Source organism: Malurus melanocephalus, unplaced genomic scaffold (assembly GCF_030028575.1).
Source record: "Malurus melanocephalus ecotype Western Australia unplaced genomic scaffold, MMel_1.1 scaffold_38, whole genome shotgun sequence".
Classification (NCBI taxonomy): domain Eukaryota; kingdom Metazoa; phylum Chordata; class Aves; order Passeriformes; family Maluridae; genus Malurus; species Malurus melanocephalus.
The window spans coordinates 474,706-490,310 of record NW_026623270.1 but is presented as its reverse complement, the minus strand read 5'-3'; the positions used below and the strand labels follow the sequence as shown (position 1 = coordinate 490,310).

Genomic DNA, 15,605 nt, shown 5'->3' with positions numbered 1-15,605 from the left:
TCAGTCCCCAGAAGTAAGGCTCAGGCTTTCCTGATGAACTGCTGAGCCAATGCACAATSAGGAATTCAAGCAGGGAATTTCACAGGGCAAAAGCCACGACCATCACACAAGTGTTAGACAGATAGCGAACCTCATCTCCACAGCCAGTGAAAGATGCCTACAGACTGTTTCACATCTAGAATGGCTCAAATTAAATCYATCTGTCCATCCATCCACCTCTCCATCTCTCCAACTACCTGGCCCCCAAGGGTGCAGASTCATTCTTACATGCACACAAACCAAAATCACAGAACTATGGAAAAATGTAGGCTGAAAAAAACATCCACCACTAACTCCAAGGTTAGATCACATATGCAATTCACATTGGTTTTCCTATAAACTGCAAAGGAAGACAAAAGAAAGACTGTTATTTCAATTGAGAAACAGTTCAGAAAATGCTGAAATTATTTAGCCATGTGTGTCACATTATTCAAGTCTTTGTTCAAACGATAAAGCATATTGCCAAATTGCTTGTATTGCACATTAAATCTGGGTCCTTAAAACTTGTGGCATGACAGCTGCCCCTGAACTTAGGTTTTGTGTCAATTATCCCATCCTGCATGGAAATATCTGAAGCACATATCCAACAGACATCCCATGTCCAGTGCCATATTAGCTCAGGTATCACCAAAGGTACTGAATTTCATTTGACAAGCTTACCRACCCCAACCCTACTTCTGCCAAACACAAATAATGCATTAAAGGYATGATGTGTCTGCAGAATTTTGCTTCTACTTAGACACATTCTTTTCATTYRCTACATTGAACATGCACRATATAAACTTTATGCAAGGAGGTGMATGCTGGAGAACCACARTATCCCCAAGATGTGTTTATCCATACAGTYRGAGAGAGTTGTCTAAAATAAACAGMTGGGCCATTATRTTTGTCTACATAACAAGCTTACATTATACAGTTCAAAATAATAGCTTTGATGGAATTTAAATCCCTCCAGAGAAAAMCACTATTTAGCCACAAACTTACGACTGACTCTTCAGCCAAAAAAAATCTGTATTTGCATGGATCTTTTAAGCCAGAAAAGATCATTTTCATCTGCATACATAAGCAAGGAAATTCAGTTCYGATTTCTGTGTCAAGCCATTAACTCCTCCATGAATTACTTATTTCAGAAAGAGAGTCTTGATTTTAGACAGACAACTCATCTCTTAGAAGACATTTTAATTAATTCTTTTCATTGTTAGAAATGTTTCCAATTTCAATTGTTATTTTACTTACAGTTTCAATATTTTGATTTCCAGTACATTTTGCTACATGATGTCTTCTAGGATTAATGACTCWGCTCAGGTACCAATGTACAGAGCTCTTTTCACTCATGGTATATAATACTGATTTGATTTTGGATAGCACCCTTCATTCAAATGTCTCAAAAAAATCCTCCTGAGTGTGTAAGAGCGGCAAAATTCCTATAGAAATATCCCAATTTTGCAGCTAGGAAAACTGAAGGAAAAGACACCAAAGATCACATTCCCCAAAAACAACGTGGGAACAAAGTGTCTGCATTTCTGGGAAGGCAGGRTCAGACAAGCTCTCCAAAGTAACAGGCAAACTCTGGAAAAGCCAGGAACAAATCCCTCATCATCAAGATTCTTATGCCTGTGCTTCCACAGCAAGACCATTACAATTTGATCATTATTATTTCTACATACTGCTGTATAAAGCTCAGGTGTACAACTCTGCATTTGAAACAGCTCAGAAATGCACTACAGATTTAATACTGATGTTTCAATTACAGCAACTGCACAAACTGTCCAGCACAGGAATGCACGTGGCAACAACCACTTTAAGCAATGGCTGCTCCTAACCCTTTTCATACAATGAGACACTTTAAGCCTAATGAATCACAAACACCAATACTCACAGCAAGCCCAAATTTGCCTTGGCAGCTGCTGMAAGTCTGACCTATGGCAGAGAAAATGAAGACCTCAGCCTGGCAGTCAGTCCCCAGTGACTTTCTGTCAATGGAAGCGTGCACACTCAGTCRCTTCTTTTCACATCTGAACCTGGGAGGAAGCTTTTTTTCTGGATCAGTGAATACTGCTGAGTAGATGAAAGAACTTAATAGGTTTTCTCCAAAATGCACCCATCAGCTATCAGAGTRTATTTGGAGAAGAGCTTTATTAGGCATAGGCCTCTCACTCTCACAGCCTTATGTGAGACCTGTTATACAAAACAGCAGGTCAGATCACAGAAAATTAATGTTTCCAACCCCAACAAATGGGGTTGCAAAACCCTAAGGAAGAAAGTAAACTCTCAACACATCTGTATAACCCTTCTGACAACTCCAATCTTAACTGCTCAAGCACACTGGTTGGGAGGTAAAGGTTAATTAAATTTTACTACTATTTTTGAAATTAGGTATATGGGCTTTCATTAATGGTCTTTCTTTTTTTTTTTTTTTGCAGAATGAACATGTGACCACCTGAAATTTACTGGCCTCAGAAGGTATTCCACACCTGTGTAAGGCATTTCTAAAAGTCCTCTTGAAAGTGTTTCTCCTGGACTAGGAGAGACATCTTCCCCACTATGTTTCCATTAAGAGTTTGAATATCACTAATAAGAAAATGAAACATCGACTCARTATCTTGATTAAGCAACCTATCACATGCTTTCATAAGATTCTACTATAATAAAAGAAATTAGRTGGAATAAATCTCTCCACTTCCAAAGTTCATTCTACTTCAGACATGTTACACATATCATTTAGAAATTAAGAACACAGACTTTTAAAAATCCAGCTGATAAAAGCATATGTTCAGGGACATTAAGACAACAACAAAAAAATAGCACCTTAACATGGCTTAGATAAACTAGAATGTCTTCTTTGCAGAAAGCACATTCTGGAAGGCTTTGGGGATTTCCCAGCATGGCAGCTTATTAGCAGAAACTGATTGTCATGGYTTTGAACWAAAACATTTCTAGCTGCTGAGAGCYGTTTGGGCTTGCTTGTGTAATAAAGGCATAATTCACAGAAAACATTTTTGACATTTTTGGGCCATGTAAAAAAGAACCAGCGCTAGGCCCACGACTCCCTAACATACTGAGTGAAATACTAACCTTGCTGAAATACATAAGAATTTTGCCTCTGACTTCAGAGTCAGGATCTCAAGACATTACCAGAGCAACAGTAACCAAACAAGAATAATTCAATCTTTTTACAGCATTCTTCAGCTCACAGCAGGAAAAGACAATTCTTGACTGGCATCATCCAATATTCAATCTGTTATATCTAACCCTCCATCGGTTTTGTGACACATAGTAAAACTTAGATTAAAATTGAGGATTGATGCTGATGCAAAATATAACAATAGCAGACAATCCAAATTCTTTTGTCTTTGCTGACCTTTTTAAGTCATACAACTCTATAAATTAGCTTTGAAGGAGTCCAGTATACAGTTCTTAGCTGTGTGCACCYTAAATACAGGCAAATCTAATTTGATTCCTGAGGCATCTGCTGCTCTGATGTAGGAAAAAGCAAAACAGGAGTGAAGCAAAGGAGGAGAGGATGGATCTACACTACAAACAAAGAGAGACTGGACACAAAAAAACAGTAGTATTTAAAGTATTATTTCACAGAGGAATAGAGTAAGTCAGCAATTACCACACCTTACATACAACAACATGTCCATGAGGTTCTTACATGTTTTACTACACGCTGGTATCTTGTTTACATCTGTACAACACAGGRATGGCTTGGGTTCACATCATGAAGTAGGGCTACAGCATTAAGGYGCTTCTGCAGCTATTCTTTGAAGCAAAAAACCAAAGCAGAGCTTACAAGCCACCATATGAAGCAAATCCACTACCTGGATTTACTTTTTTTAGCAAAGAGAGGAGCAATTGTTGCACAAACTCCCCACTCTTGTACTAAGATTTCTGTGTCACACACACATGCACACACATATACACACATACATACACACAAACTCATATATGGAAAAGGCAGCTTTGCTTCAGAAAAACAGAAATTACTGTCATATCTGCCAGAAGGGCTACATTAGATTCAGACAAATGTTCAAATAATGCAATACTAGYTTGCCACATAGCCATGCTTTTTCCATGCTCACTCTTCGAGAGCTATTCAGAGAGAATGTGGAGAGTTGCTGTGCTATAAATATGAAGYCTGTCTCTGTAAAAATAAGCAAAAGCCATACCAAGAATGAATAATAAAAAAGTTTTACAATAAAGTATCCTGAAAACTAAAACACAAGCCAAATATAAAATTATTAACAGAAGCCATTCATCAACTTCAATTTTATCATTCTCCCAAAGTGTAACATGAAGTCATATAATCTTTTGGGTTTTGATGAAATCCAGGATCATTTCTTTGTCTGTTTTTCAGATCTCTGCTGCAGCTCATATTTTCTGTTTTTACARTTTGATCATGATGACTGATAATCTTTCTGAAAAATCTGTTTAAAGCAAGTTATGCTCAGCAACAGTCATCCTCTAGCTTTTGCTCACAATGAGCTTGTTTAATCACAGCCACATGGCTTTACATGTGATGTACATGAAASTGATCTTCAAAGCTTTTTCAATCATTTCTATTGTTTTGACCAAATCTCAAATTCTATTTTTTGAGGAAAACCTCACTGCATCTAAAACAGTAAGAAATGTATAAAGTAGGATCTGTAGACATTTTCCGTCTCATCATCTCATTGATGTTTCTGTCTGAGAAGGCAATTTCCTATCAAGATGTGATTTTAGGCACAGGAATTGTTAAAAACTGCCCAGCACCTTAACTTCAAGATCCACATGATTACATGCTCAAAGTCTCAGCTTTTGAAAGAACAAACTGCTTCAAGATCTAGATTCAAAAAATCTTGAGAACCTGAACCTCATGCTTATCTTAGCAACTTCTGTGAATACCTGTTCCTGCAGACCCTCTGTCTACTTTCCATGTWGTGAACCAGTGTGTGTGGGCTGGAGCATGGCCAGAACATCCCCCAGGACACACTACCCACAGCACATCACAGTCTAAAAGGCAGAAATGTGGTGAAAAGGGAGACAAGAAGCAGTACAAACACGCATATCACCATGCTAAGGACAATCTTTTGGAGAAATGCAGTTGTTGAATAGAAGCTTTTGAACTGAGTATTTGCAAAGAGTTCTAAAGGTACAAACCTCTGGAGAGCAGCAGGCACAACTGATCAGACCCCTTTTCTAGGGGCCTTTAACTTCTTTCTCCATGTTAAAGATTCTGCTGTCACTGCTGAAGACCCAAGTGTTATTCCTACCATGTTTTTTCTCTTCTAAATTGCTAAGCTTGACAAATGCCAAGACCTCATCAATCCTTGTGGATTTACTGAAAGACAAGAAGGAAAATAYTGTTATGATATTAATGCCACACATAGTTCTACCCACGCTACATAARACCCACTTCTTCCAGTTACTCAGATAAGAGCCTCCCTCCTACTTGACGAAGGTATGATTTGCAAAAATTACAGTCTTGTCACTGTAGAATAATTGATGTTTGTGGTTGTTGCTGACCTATCTGTCTACATTCTGCCTTCATAATATCATTATATTCACAGTCCTACAATTGTCAAGAAGTGAGAATTTACCTGCAGTTGTTTACCRACAATATTTTACAAAAGAATAATAAATCATGTCAGTTTCTGTGGGTTTTCTGCTACAGCACACAGCTACTGTAACTGAATCAAATGTAGGTGATTAAGCACAACARTGAGACCATTAATATAAAGTAATCAAAGAACCCACATAACAAACATTATCCAGATCTCCAAGCTTCAGGTTCAACCTGAGAAGCCACAAGCCTCAGAGTCCTAGACAAAGTTCAGACATGCTTTCAGCAATATGGGTATTCCCAAGTACAGTCTCACTGTTGGAAGGGTGACATTCTCAGCTAATTTCAGAGCACATGACTCATCAGGAAAATCTTCTAATCCAAATTTCCATAACATCAGAACCCTCTCCAAGTGCCTTCTTGATTCCAGACTGGTTTAACTAGACTCTCACTTTCCCCATCTGAATTTATGGTCTGCTGTAGCAGACCTATATTTTCCCTTTTCTTTTTCCTCCCCATTTCCCCAGTAAACACTTCTATAGCTGTGAGAATAGCTAAATTAGGAAAGAAGGCTCCAAATTGAATTCTCAAGTCTAYCCCTTCAGTCACAAGGTTTAACAAAGGCATATTTAACCTGAGGGTAAGTCTGATATTGGCTTCTTAAGGAGTTTTAAGCAATGTGTTAGGCCTATTTCCAAGGCACTCAATATTATCAGCTGAAAATTACCGCCTAAGTGCAAACCTAAAAAACCAAGACTGACAAACTTTACTCAAAATTAAATTTTGTCTAGTAACAATTAGAATATTCTAYAAAAGAGATAAAGAGTTTTCCCTAAGTCTGTGCTCCACATACTCCCTTTGGAGTTTGCCTTCCCTAACATAGGGTAAATACTTGGTAACATGCACACTGACATAAACAGTTGTAAAAACAAAGATTAAGTACTCTTAAAATTCTTTGGAGAAAGTAAGAAAAACCACAATCATCATATGTCATTAAGTCATAGAATCATTTAGGTYGSAAAAGACCAAGTCCAACCATTGCYTTAGCACTGATTWCCAAGTCCACCACTAAACCATGTCTCTACATGCCACATCTACATGCTTTTTAAGTACTTCCAGGAATGGTGACTCAACCACTTCCCTTGGCWGCCTGTWCAGTGCTTGACAATCCTTTCAGTGGAGATTTTTTTCCTAACCTATAATCATGCACTTGCGTGCCATAAAAGCTGCACAACAAAAAATTACCAGAAAGTTATACTACTTCATCTGGGCCCAGCCTCTCATCATCTTATTGTGATTCTGTGATAATCTTTCTTACCTCTTTTACAGGAATTATATAATGTATGTAATGCCATCTAGTCATCATTTCCAAATTTCACAGAGAAAAATCAAAAAAACCAAACCAAACACCAATCTAACAGAATTTAAAAGTTTACAAGATTAAGAACTTAAAGAAAAAAGAACTACAGTCTCAGCTATAACCTCTTTTCATTACCATTTCAACTATACAGCTAGTGTGACAATAAAAATGTTACAAACTGACRTTCTGCAAAACACAACATTGCTTGTCCTTAACCAGTAAATGCTTCTGTGTGTAATTTAATTGGTTTGCATACTGGTTGCAAGCTTGGATTGGACTCACGTCTTTCTAATACAATATAGTCTATTGAACTATGTTCCAGCAATGTATGCAGATATTCCACTGTGGGCACCAGTTAATGAGGCCACGTCCTAGGAGAATAATATTAAATTAGCAAAAGAATGGCAATAAATTCAGAATAGGCATCTGCAAAGTAATTTGAGAAGAAAATCTTCCTGGCAAAGAGCAAAGTAAACGCTTTGTAGGGGTCATAGGAAGGGTTTGGGGAAAGCACTTTGGCACTGAATTAATGCAAAGTGATTTTACTGCTCTAAAGTCTATCAACTGTATTAATAGGCAAGACAGTACTTCACAAGAAGAGTCTTTCAGGCCTCTGGATGCTTATTATTAATATCTGCTAGTCATTTTTATACAGGCTATTATTACCAGGCAAAAAATTGTGACATTAAGGAACTGTCAGCTAGAGGTTTATTTTGTGTTCAAATTTTCTGCTTATTTGGTAAACCTCCTATAATCCATTCGACAGTATGGTCACAGAATCAGTCAGGTTCCAAGGGACCACACAGGGTCATCTGTTCAAACCTCCTTTCCCAAGCAGGGTTATCCTAGAGAACAAGGCATAGGATTGTGTTCAGACAGATCTCCAATATCTCCAGTGTTTGAGACTCCACATCCTCTCTGGAGTGGAGCAGTGGCAATCTGCTCCACCACACAGTCACTGCACAGTAAAGAAGTTCTTCCTCATATTCAGGTGGAACCTCCTGTGTCTCAGTTTTTGCCTATGGTCTCTTGTCCTAGTGCTCAGCACCACCAAGCAGAGCCCAGCTCCATCCTCTTGGCACCTCCTTTAGATATTGATACATATGGATGAAGTCCCSTCTCAGTCATCTCTTCTCGAGACTGAACAGGCCTGGRTCCCTCAGCCTTTCCTCCTAAGAGAGTCCCCAGCCACCCTCACAGCCCTGCACTGGACCTGCTCCAAGGGCTCCATGTCTCTCTYGTGCTGAGGAGCCCAGAGCTGGACACAGCACTCCAGATGTGCCTCACYAGGGCTGAGYAGAGCGGCAGGATCACCTSCCTCATCCTGCTRGCAKYASTCTTTCTAAYGGAACCCAAGGATTCTGTTGGCCACCAACTCCACAAATTTTGTGCATCCAAACATAATGCTCCAAATTYCATTTTCCATGTTACTGTAGTTACTACTGTGATAGCAAACTGACATCAGATTTCTTTTAACATAATTAGAGCACACAATGTCTTCCAAATATAGATTTTCACATACTACTTCTATTTACAATCTGCGTATATTAGGATCATTGTAGTAAGATTGTTTCGGCTGAGATGGATCTCATGCTCAGTACTGCCTGGTGTCCCCAGGCACAGGCTCAGGCAGTGGGACCCACCACATGTCTTTGACACTACCACAAGGATGCCARGGACATTTGTGGTCAAGGTCAGCCAGCACCCCTCAGGCATTTAGCTGGGTCAGTCCAGAAGCTCTTTCCAAACAGTCACTTTGGATATGATCATCTGAAAGGCAGTTTAACACCCACACAGAGCCAGACCACTCTGGCTGACCTCATGGCCAGGAAACAARTCTTGACTTCATTAGTTTCTTAACACAGATACAGTGAAAACATATCAGAAAGAAAAAGCTGCGTAACTATGGTAGCTAAGTATTAACGATAAATACCAGTTAATTATCCACTATTTGAAGGATGTCCCCATTGTGCTCATCGCACTCACTGGTCTTCTGTGAGACAACGACAAATTGCATGGATCAACATGGTAATAACTTTTGGGTTCAGAGTACTAGTCTGCTGGCAACTGAAAACAACAGTTCACCTAACTTTCAAGTACTTCAAAATGCAGTTTCTATCTTTGTAAGCAAACTATCCTTCATAGCTCCCTTTGCTTTCCTATGTCAGTTTGAAATGATTTACTTACAGTGTATCTTCTGGAAGAAGTGTTTAACTTCATTTTTGCAGACGTTTTACTTCAACACACAACAAAGACAGTTCATTTAAAATGCATCTCAGGGAGACAAGAATTAATCTCTTCATTTYCCAGTCTGGTTTTCCATGAGATGCTTCAAAAACTAAATACCAAYGCATCTTTTATTCTTACTATTGTCTTCATTATTCGAGTTTCTTTTCATTAATAACACTGGAAGTAGCATCACTTATCTTTAGAAATGCAACTTACTATATCTCATCCTTTTCCTGCCTTCATATTTTTTCTATCTTCAATATTTCTGTTTTGTCTTTTGCTCTTTTTTCCACTTTCCCTTCTCCCTCCCCTCTTTTTTTTTTTTKTCTKTTTTTTGTCATTTAACTTGTCCTTCCTAAAAAAATAATAGGCACACCTCTGGTGGGACAAGCCAACTGTTAAATACACAATAATTTACAGGAAGCAGCACACCTCTGCCAAGTCTCAGACAYTGTATCAGGTTTATTCAGTTGACCCCACCATGACATCCGTGTCTCTAGAAAGCACAGTTCCAGGGCACATCCCTTTTTCCAAGCAGTGGGCTGCCTCACACCTTATGCACCAAGCCTGTCTAGCACAAGATCATGCAAAAGACAGAAGCTACAGCAGCTGTCAAACACCCTGTGTGCTCCAAGGAACAGTCCTTGGGAAAGCTTGTTTGCTGCAGCAAAATGCTGCCCCAACACACAAGGCTGCTTTCATCCCTCCTTATGAAGGAATACATCAGTTGTACATCTCACATGTGCATCATATATGTGATGTGCCTTTGTTACTTTGAATTATCCAAAGGAGAGAGAAAACTCCAGGATTTTGAACAATTTCACACTAGATGCATGGAGGAGTAATAGCACTTTTTCTTTCATTTAACACCTAGCAAAATGGAAATGATAAAATTAACTAGATACAAACTCATTCTTCAACAATGTGCAACTGATTACAGATAAGCAGAGCAATTTATTCAGACACATTCAGATGGAGAATGGGAAAAAAAAACACCCTACATTACTGTTACCATTATGACACCCAATTCAACATAATAAGTGACATTTATAATGGCCTTCTAATTAATGTGCTTTGATGATGGTTTAAATTGACAGAAATTAAAAATACTTTCAGAATATCCCCGAATATTAGTAGTGTGACTACTAYTGAAAAGCTCTAAAAAGCTTGGTTTGATACCATATCCATTCTCTGAGCTAATGCTTCAGATTCACAGGTATCAAAGCACAAACCTTTACTACATAAAGAATTAAGTGAAACAAACCAATTGTCAGAACTTGTAGGCTATTAGCACCCAATTGCATTAATGCTTTGTTGAAAATGTCTTTCCCATTTTACAGCCAGCATGAATTGAAGTATGTCAGTTTCAACCGACTCAAATTTTAGCTCTTTTTATCGATGTGTTTTAAAACCATAGCTCAGTCCAACTGTATCTGTGAAACACCAATTAGAAAAAGATAAATTAATATAAAAAGGGATTTTTTTTCTCTTCCCTTCTACTTCTTTGTCTTTAAACTAGTTCCTATGAGAAATAACCTATGCTATATTTTACATCTCGTGATTTTTACTATCTGATTACTGTGTATATCTAAAGCATTCTTCACTGAAGTGACAAAATCCTGTTTCTTCTGATTTAGTAAGACTTTCATCATTCAGCTTAGTGGGAAAATGAAAAGACAAYGTAGAGAAACATCTCCTTTGCTTCTACTTACTTTAATTTGAGGAAAATGGTCACACTTCCAACAAAAGCAACAATTCCAGTGGTACATAAATAATAAGAAGTTGAGAGACACAAGAGAGTAAAGCAAAAACCATTTACCTTTCAYGTAAGACTTCTCTGATTCTTTATAYACAAAAAAGGTAGTTTATTGCTCTRTTTTCCAYAAGTCTGTTTTTCCTGAAAATCTCTGCTGTATCATTACATCTCATTTGCAGTGTTCCTCAGATGCCCAGTTTTGGTTAGGTGGCYTTGCACCACCCAGCTACACTTTTTTAGGTACTAAAACATGCAGAAAAAAGAACAATTACTTTCCCCAACTAGAAACACAGATGGACAGAGGATAAACATCCTTMTTTCTCATGTCTTCTGGACATAAAATCATTTTAAAACAATCAAGTRCTCTTTTTAATATTTGTCAGCAAAAGAAAACTGAGTGATAGAAACAAGTTCTATCTGCTGCAGCAGATAAAAGGCTTCACCTAGCTCTGTGCTACAGGTTATCCATCCCACTTGGCCAGCTGTGCAAAAATAGAAAAAACTGATTTTTAAGAAAAGGCTATGAATCATCTAGTTTAAAATCACTGATCCTGTAAAAAGTACAGGAAGAAAAATGTAATTTCATTTATACTAAGAGACCAATATAATGTCATATTTCAGTACCAAGTTCTGTCATCAGGTCACTTGGGCTGCCTTTGGCAAGATTCATCTGTCTGAAAAGCAGTTATGTATGTACATACACCTGGTACAAATTGTCTGATGTGAAAATGGTTAGTGATGGAATGGAGTAACAACACCTTGCTTCAGAGTTAGGCTGAWGCCTCAACATAAAAGTTCATGCTTATTATCACACATTCCACAAGTGGTGGGCATTAAGGAGCTGGTAAAACCAGTGGGCAGAATAACAGCTGTATAAAACATCTGCTCCTGGTGACTGACGTTGTCACCACTTCACCCTTCCTATAAAACCAACAGTCCACTCAACCCACACTCTCACTTACTTACTCTGGGTAAGTAAGTTCTTATGTTCTACCCAGTAAAGAAGAAAACCAGAAACTTTTCCCTGTAGCACTTYTATTGTACAACTACAGTATTACCTAAAGCTTGAGCACTAACTCAATGCTGCCTGCAACTTCCAGTTCCTTCCARTGGGCTTGGAGAGTACACACATCTCTGTGTCTTAAAATATGTATCAAACTTCTCTAAGAAGATTTTTAATGCCTCAACTATCCATTAGTACCTTTGAGTTACTCAAAGGCAGTTAACAGCACAGGAAGCAATACAAATATTCTGCTGATAAATGGGCATCAAGAATGGACCTCCCTAAGTCCTGATAGTAAGGGATTTCTTCCCACATTCATCATAACGCAGCATCAGAATTTTTAGCAAGGTTTCAGATAATAGATTGAAGTCTTCTTAAAGACTTAAAGCTTTTACACAGAACTCCAGTACAAATATTAGCTAATAGAATATTCTACCTGGTTTTCAGCTGCCTTTCCAGAAGTATTCTCCTTAGACTCTGTTTACCAGCCTCATAGAGGTCTGAAGCACCTTAAGATGCTTAAACTGGCATGATATGCCTGTTTGCATATTTCACGGGTCTTCCTACATTACTCTCCCATCTTGCACACTAGAAAATGATTTGCAACTGCCCCTTTGTTCCAGTATCATGAGAGCAAACATTTGATTAAAGGAGATTAAAAGTAACTGATCTGTTTATGAAGCACAATGGCAGCAAATCAAATCATCACTAGCTAAGACACAAAGTTCCCCTTCTATTATATTCTCTACACTATTACAGACAAGACTGTCAGGATTCTATTGGTTTTTTGGTTTTTTTTTTTTTTTTTTTTTTTTTTCCTAAAGGAAACTATTCACAACAGCTTTCATATCTTTTATATCATAACTTTGTCTGGTTCCAGTAATTTTAGTGAGAGTTTTCACTGATTTTCAGCATTTCAGATTTCTGGCTCCTAAAACATACTGAAATAAAAACAAGAAGCAGAAGTCTCCTCCTGCTGTTGCATTGATGTACTTTACTCCTTAACCAATTTTGACTCTGCATTTTCCCCTTTCACCCCTGAGAGGTGAGAACCAACAGAGAACATACAACCCCTGAGACGTGGTGTAGGTGAGCACATATGGCACAGGTATTTTGTATTATAGGCCCAGCATTCAACGAACGGGAGGCAGGAAACCCCAGGAGAGAGCTTGGTCCGGAGAGAATCCAGTAGAGCAGTTAAGACAGTGAAGAGTTTCACTGAAGTTACCAGAACTTACCCCCCTGTGCAATGAACTCAGACCTCGGGTAGGGATGGAAGCTGGAACAACATACCTGCTTGAGAGTGAGCATGCATTTCACTGCTCTGTCAGAGTAGGCTTGCTTAGTCCATACTTCACAGGATTAGATTCAAACAGMCCACTCTTTATAATCTGATTACAGGGCTTCCATAAAAATGAATTCCAGCAAGGTTATATTAAAAACCATTTTTGYACATAAAATAAAATAATTCTAACATGCTGAATGCTTGCATCAGTAGCCCAACTTTCATTTGGATCATTGTTGCAATCCAACCTAGGASCAACAAATAAAATGTTTCTATGCCAACAAAATATAAATTATATATTATTTTGTTTGCCAAATTACTGGTTAAGTACCTCCTATCTTTTTCCACGAGTGCTTTTTTTTTGTTCTCAGGACAAAAACGTCTAATTGTAATGCATGTTTTGAATTACTAAAAATTATCTTACAATTACCTTCTAACAAGTATTTAGATAGAAGTACATTTCCTGGCAACATAAGTCCGCTAAATCATTCCAAACTTGAATGACCCTTCAGCTTCATTGTTAAGAAACTTACATTCAATGAAAATATAATTTTCTGATTTAAATGTTGTGGGTTTTTCCACACTTTCTACAAAGCAGCACTAAAACTACTGAAGAAAAAAAAAAAAAAAAAAATCACTGTTTCTTCCTATCTGGACACTTGGTTTCCATCACATGGATTGTATGTACCATCCACTTAGAGAATAGTTGCTAGCATATTGATCTAGAAAGACAAGTCAGAGAAGACAAAACCTTTGCGGAGAGAATTTTATTGAACAATGTAGTTCTCATGTCCAAAAAGCATTATGAAGTGCAAGTCCACTACATCGCTACAGGTTATTTKGCAGTTCATGTTACACGGAACGCTACACTAAAGGAATACTTTTGTCTGGATACTTTTGCCTTTGAACAATGAAACCCGCTTTGCATTTCATTACCCCCGCATACAATAGGCTATTAAGTGTCAAGCAGATACAGCTCCTGCAATTCCAGATCTGCACAACAGCTGCACGCGTATTGAATTCAAGCGCAAACACTAACAATGTTTATGTTATTAGGATATCGGGAGTATCTGCCAGGCACCCGAGCTGTTCGCAGTACTTTTGTTCCAAAGTCTGCCTCACTAGTAAGCTTATGTCTACCCGGCGAGCGATTTATYTAGCACTGAGTTATGCTCGCACGCAAGGGAATAGGGCAACCCCCTTGTCATCCCCATCTGTCTCTCATCCTTCCAGATAACCAGCACACCACCATTTTTCCCGCAAACAAAGGTTAAGGAAAGCCCAACTCCTGTGAAAATAAAAGCAATGGGGCAGCTCGCCGGGTCGGGGGCGGCACGGGGGGCGCAGCCCAGGGGCAGCCCCAGCAGGGCAGGGCTGAGCGGGGATCCCGACCGGCGGGGCAGGCGACGGCAGCACCGAAGTATTTCGGACCCGAGCGCAGACAAAAGAGGGTGTGTAGCAGCTGCGCGGAGCGCGGCAGCCGCCGGCACGCCAGCCCGCTCCGCTCGGGAGGCAGAAAGTCCATTTCTGGCAGGAAAAAAACCCACCCACCCGTGCCCGCTCCCTCCCTGCCCCTCGCCGCCGAGGGCAGGGCGCGTCTCCCGGTGCCCCCAGCCACCGCCGGCAGGAACGGGCACGGCGCAGCCCCTCCGCTCCCGARGAGGGCTGACGGCTGCGGGCGGGTTGAAGTTCGGGGCGAAGGGTAGACCCCGAGCACACGCACTGCCCCTCGCCTCGCCGCTTACCTGTGGGGAGGTGCGCGGTGCCCGCAGCCCTCCCGGCGCAGCGAGCTGCGGAGCTGCGCCGAGCCCGTCAGACACGGGGCTTCTCCGGTGAGGCGGCGGCTGGCTCAGGGAGTGACAGGGCGGCGGCTCCCCTCGCCCTTCCCCGGCACCGTGCTCGGCGAGAGGCGGGCGGGGGCAGGCATGGCGAGCAGGCAGGAGCGGGGCCGGGGCGGTCACTGCCGGCCGGAGGAGGACGCCCGCTGGCCCGGGGCTGCGCGCCCCCCCGCCGCCGCCAGCGCACGGGCAGCCGGAGGCGGCCTCCCCCTGCTCGCCCCGCGGCGACGGGCGGGTGCCATAGCAGCGCTCCGCGGGAGCTGCCGGGGGGACGGCCGCCAAGCAGCCGCCGAGGGGGGCGTGGGCGGGCGGCGGCTCCGCGGCGCAAAACTTTCCCGGCTCCTCAGCGGGGTGCCCGGGTGGCGCTCGCCCCCGGCGGCTCCGCGGGGGAGGTGGAAGGGGACGGACCCCGCTCTCACAGCCGGCCCGACCGCCCCGCTCAGCGCCGCCGGGGCTCGGCCCCCGCCGCCCGCCCGCGGCAAAGTTTCACTCCGAAACCTCACGGCTGCGGCCCCATCTCCATGGAAACGACCCCCTCCCTTTCCCTCCG

General features: G+C 40.9%; 1 protein-coding gene across 1 annotated transcript in view; it reads right to left on the bottom strand.

Annotated features, from left to right (window-relative positions):
- Positions 1-15,062, bottom strand: part of TMEM200A (transmembrane protein 200A) — a 54,913-nt gene extending 39,851 nt beyond the window's left edge. The window contains exon 1 of the mRNA XM_057364372.1: positions 14,963-15,062. The gene's annotated coding sequence lies outside the window, so the exon portion shown is untranslated. The remainder of the gene's footprint in view (positions 1-14,962) is intronic.
- Positions 15,063-15,605: the final 543 nt, after the last annotated feature.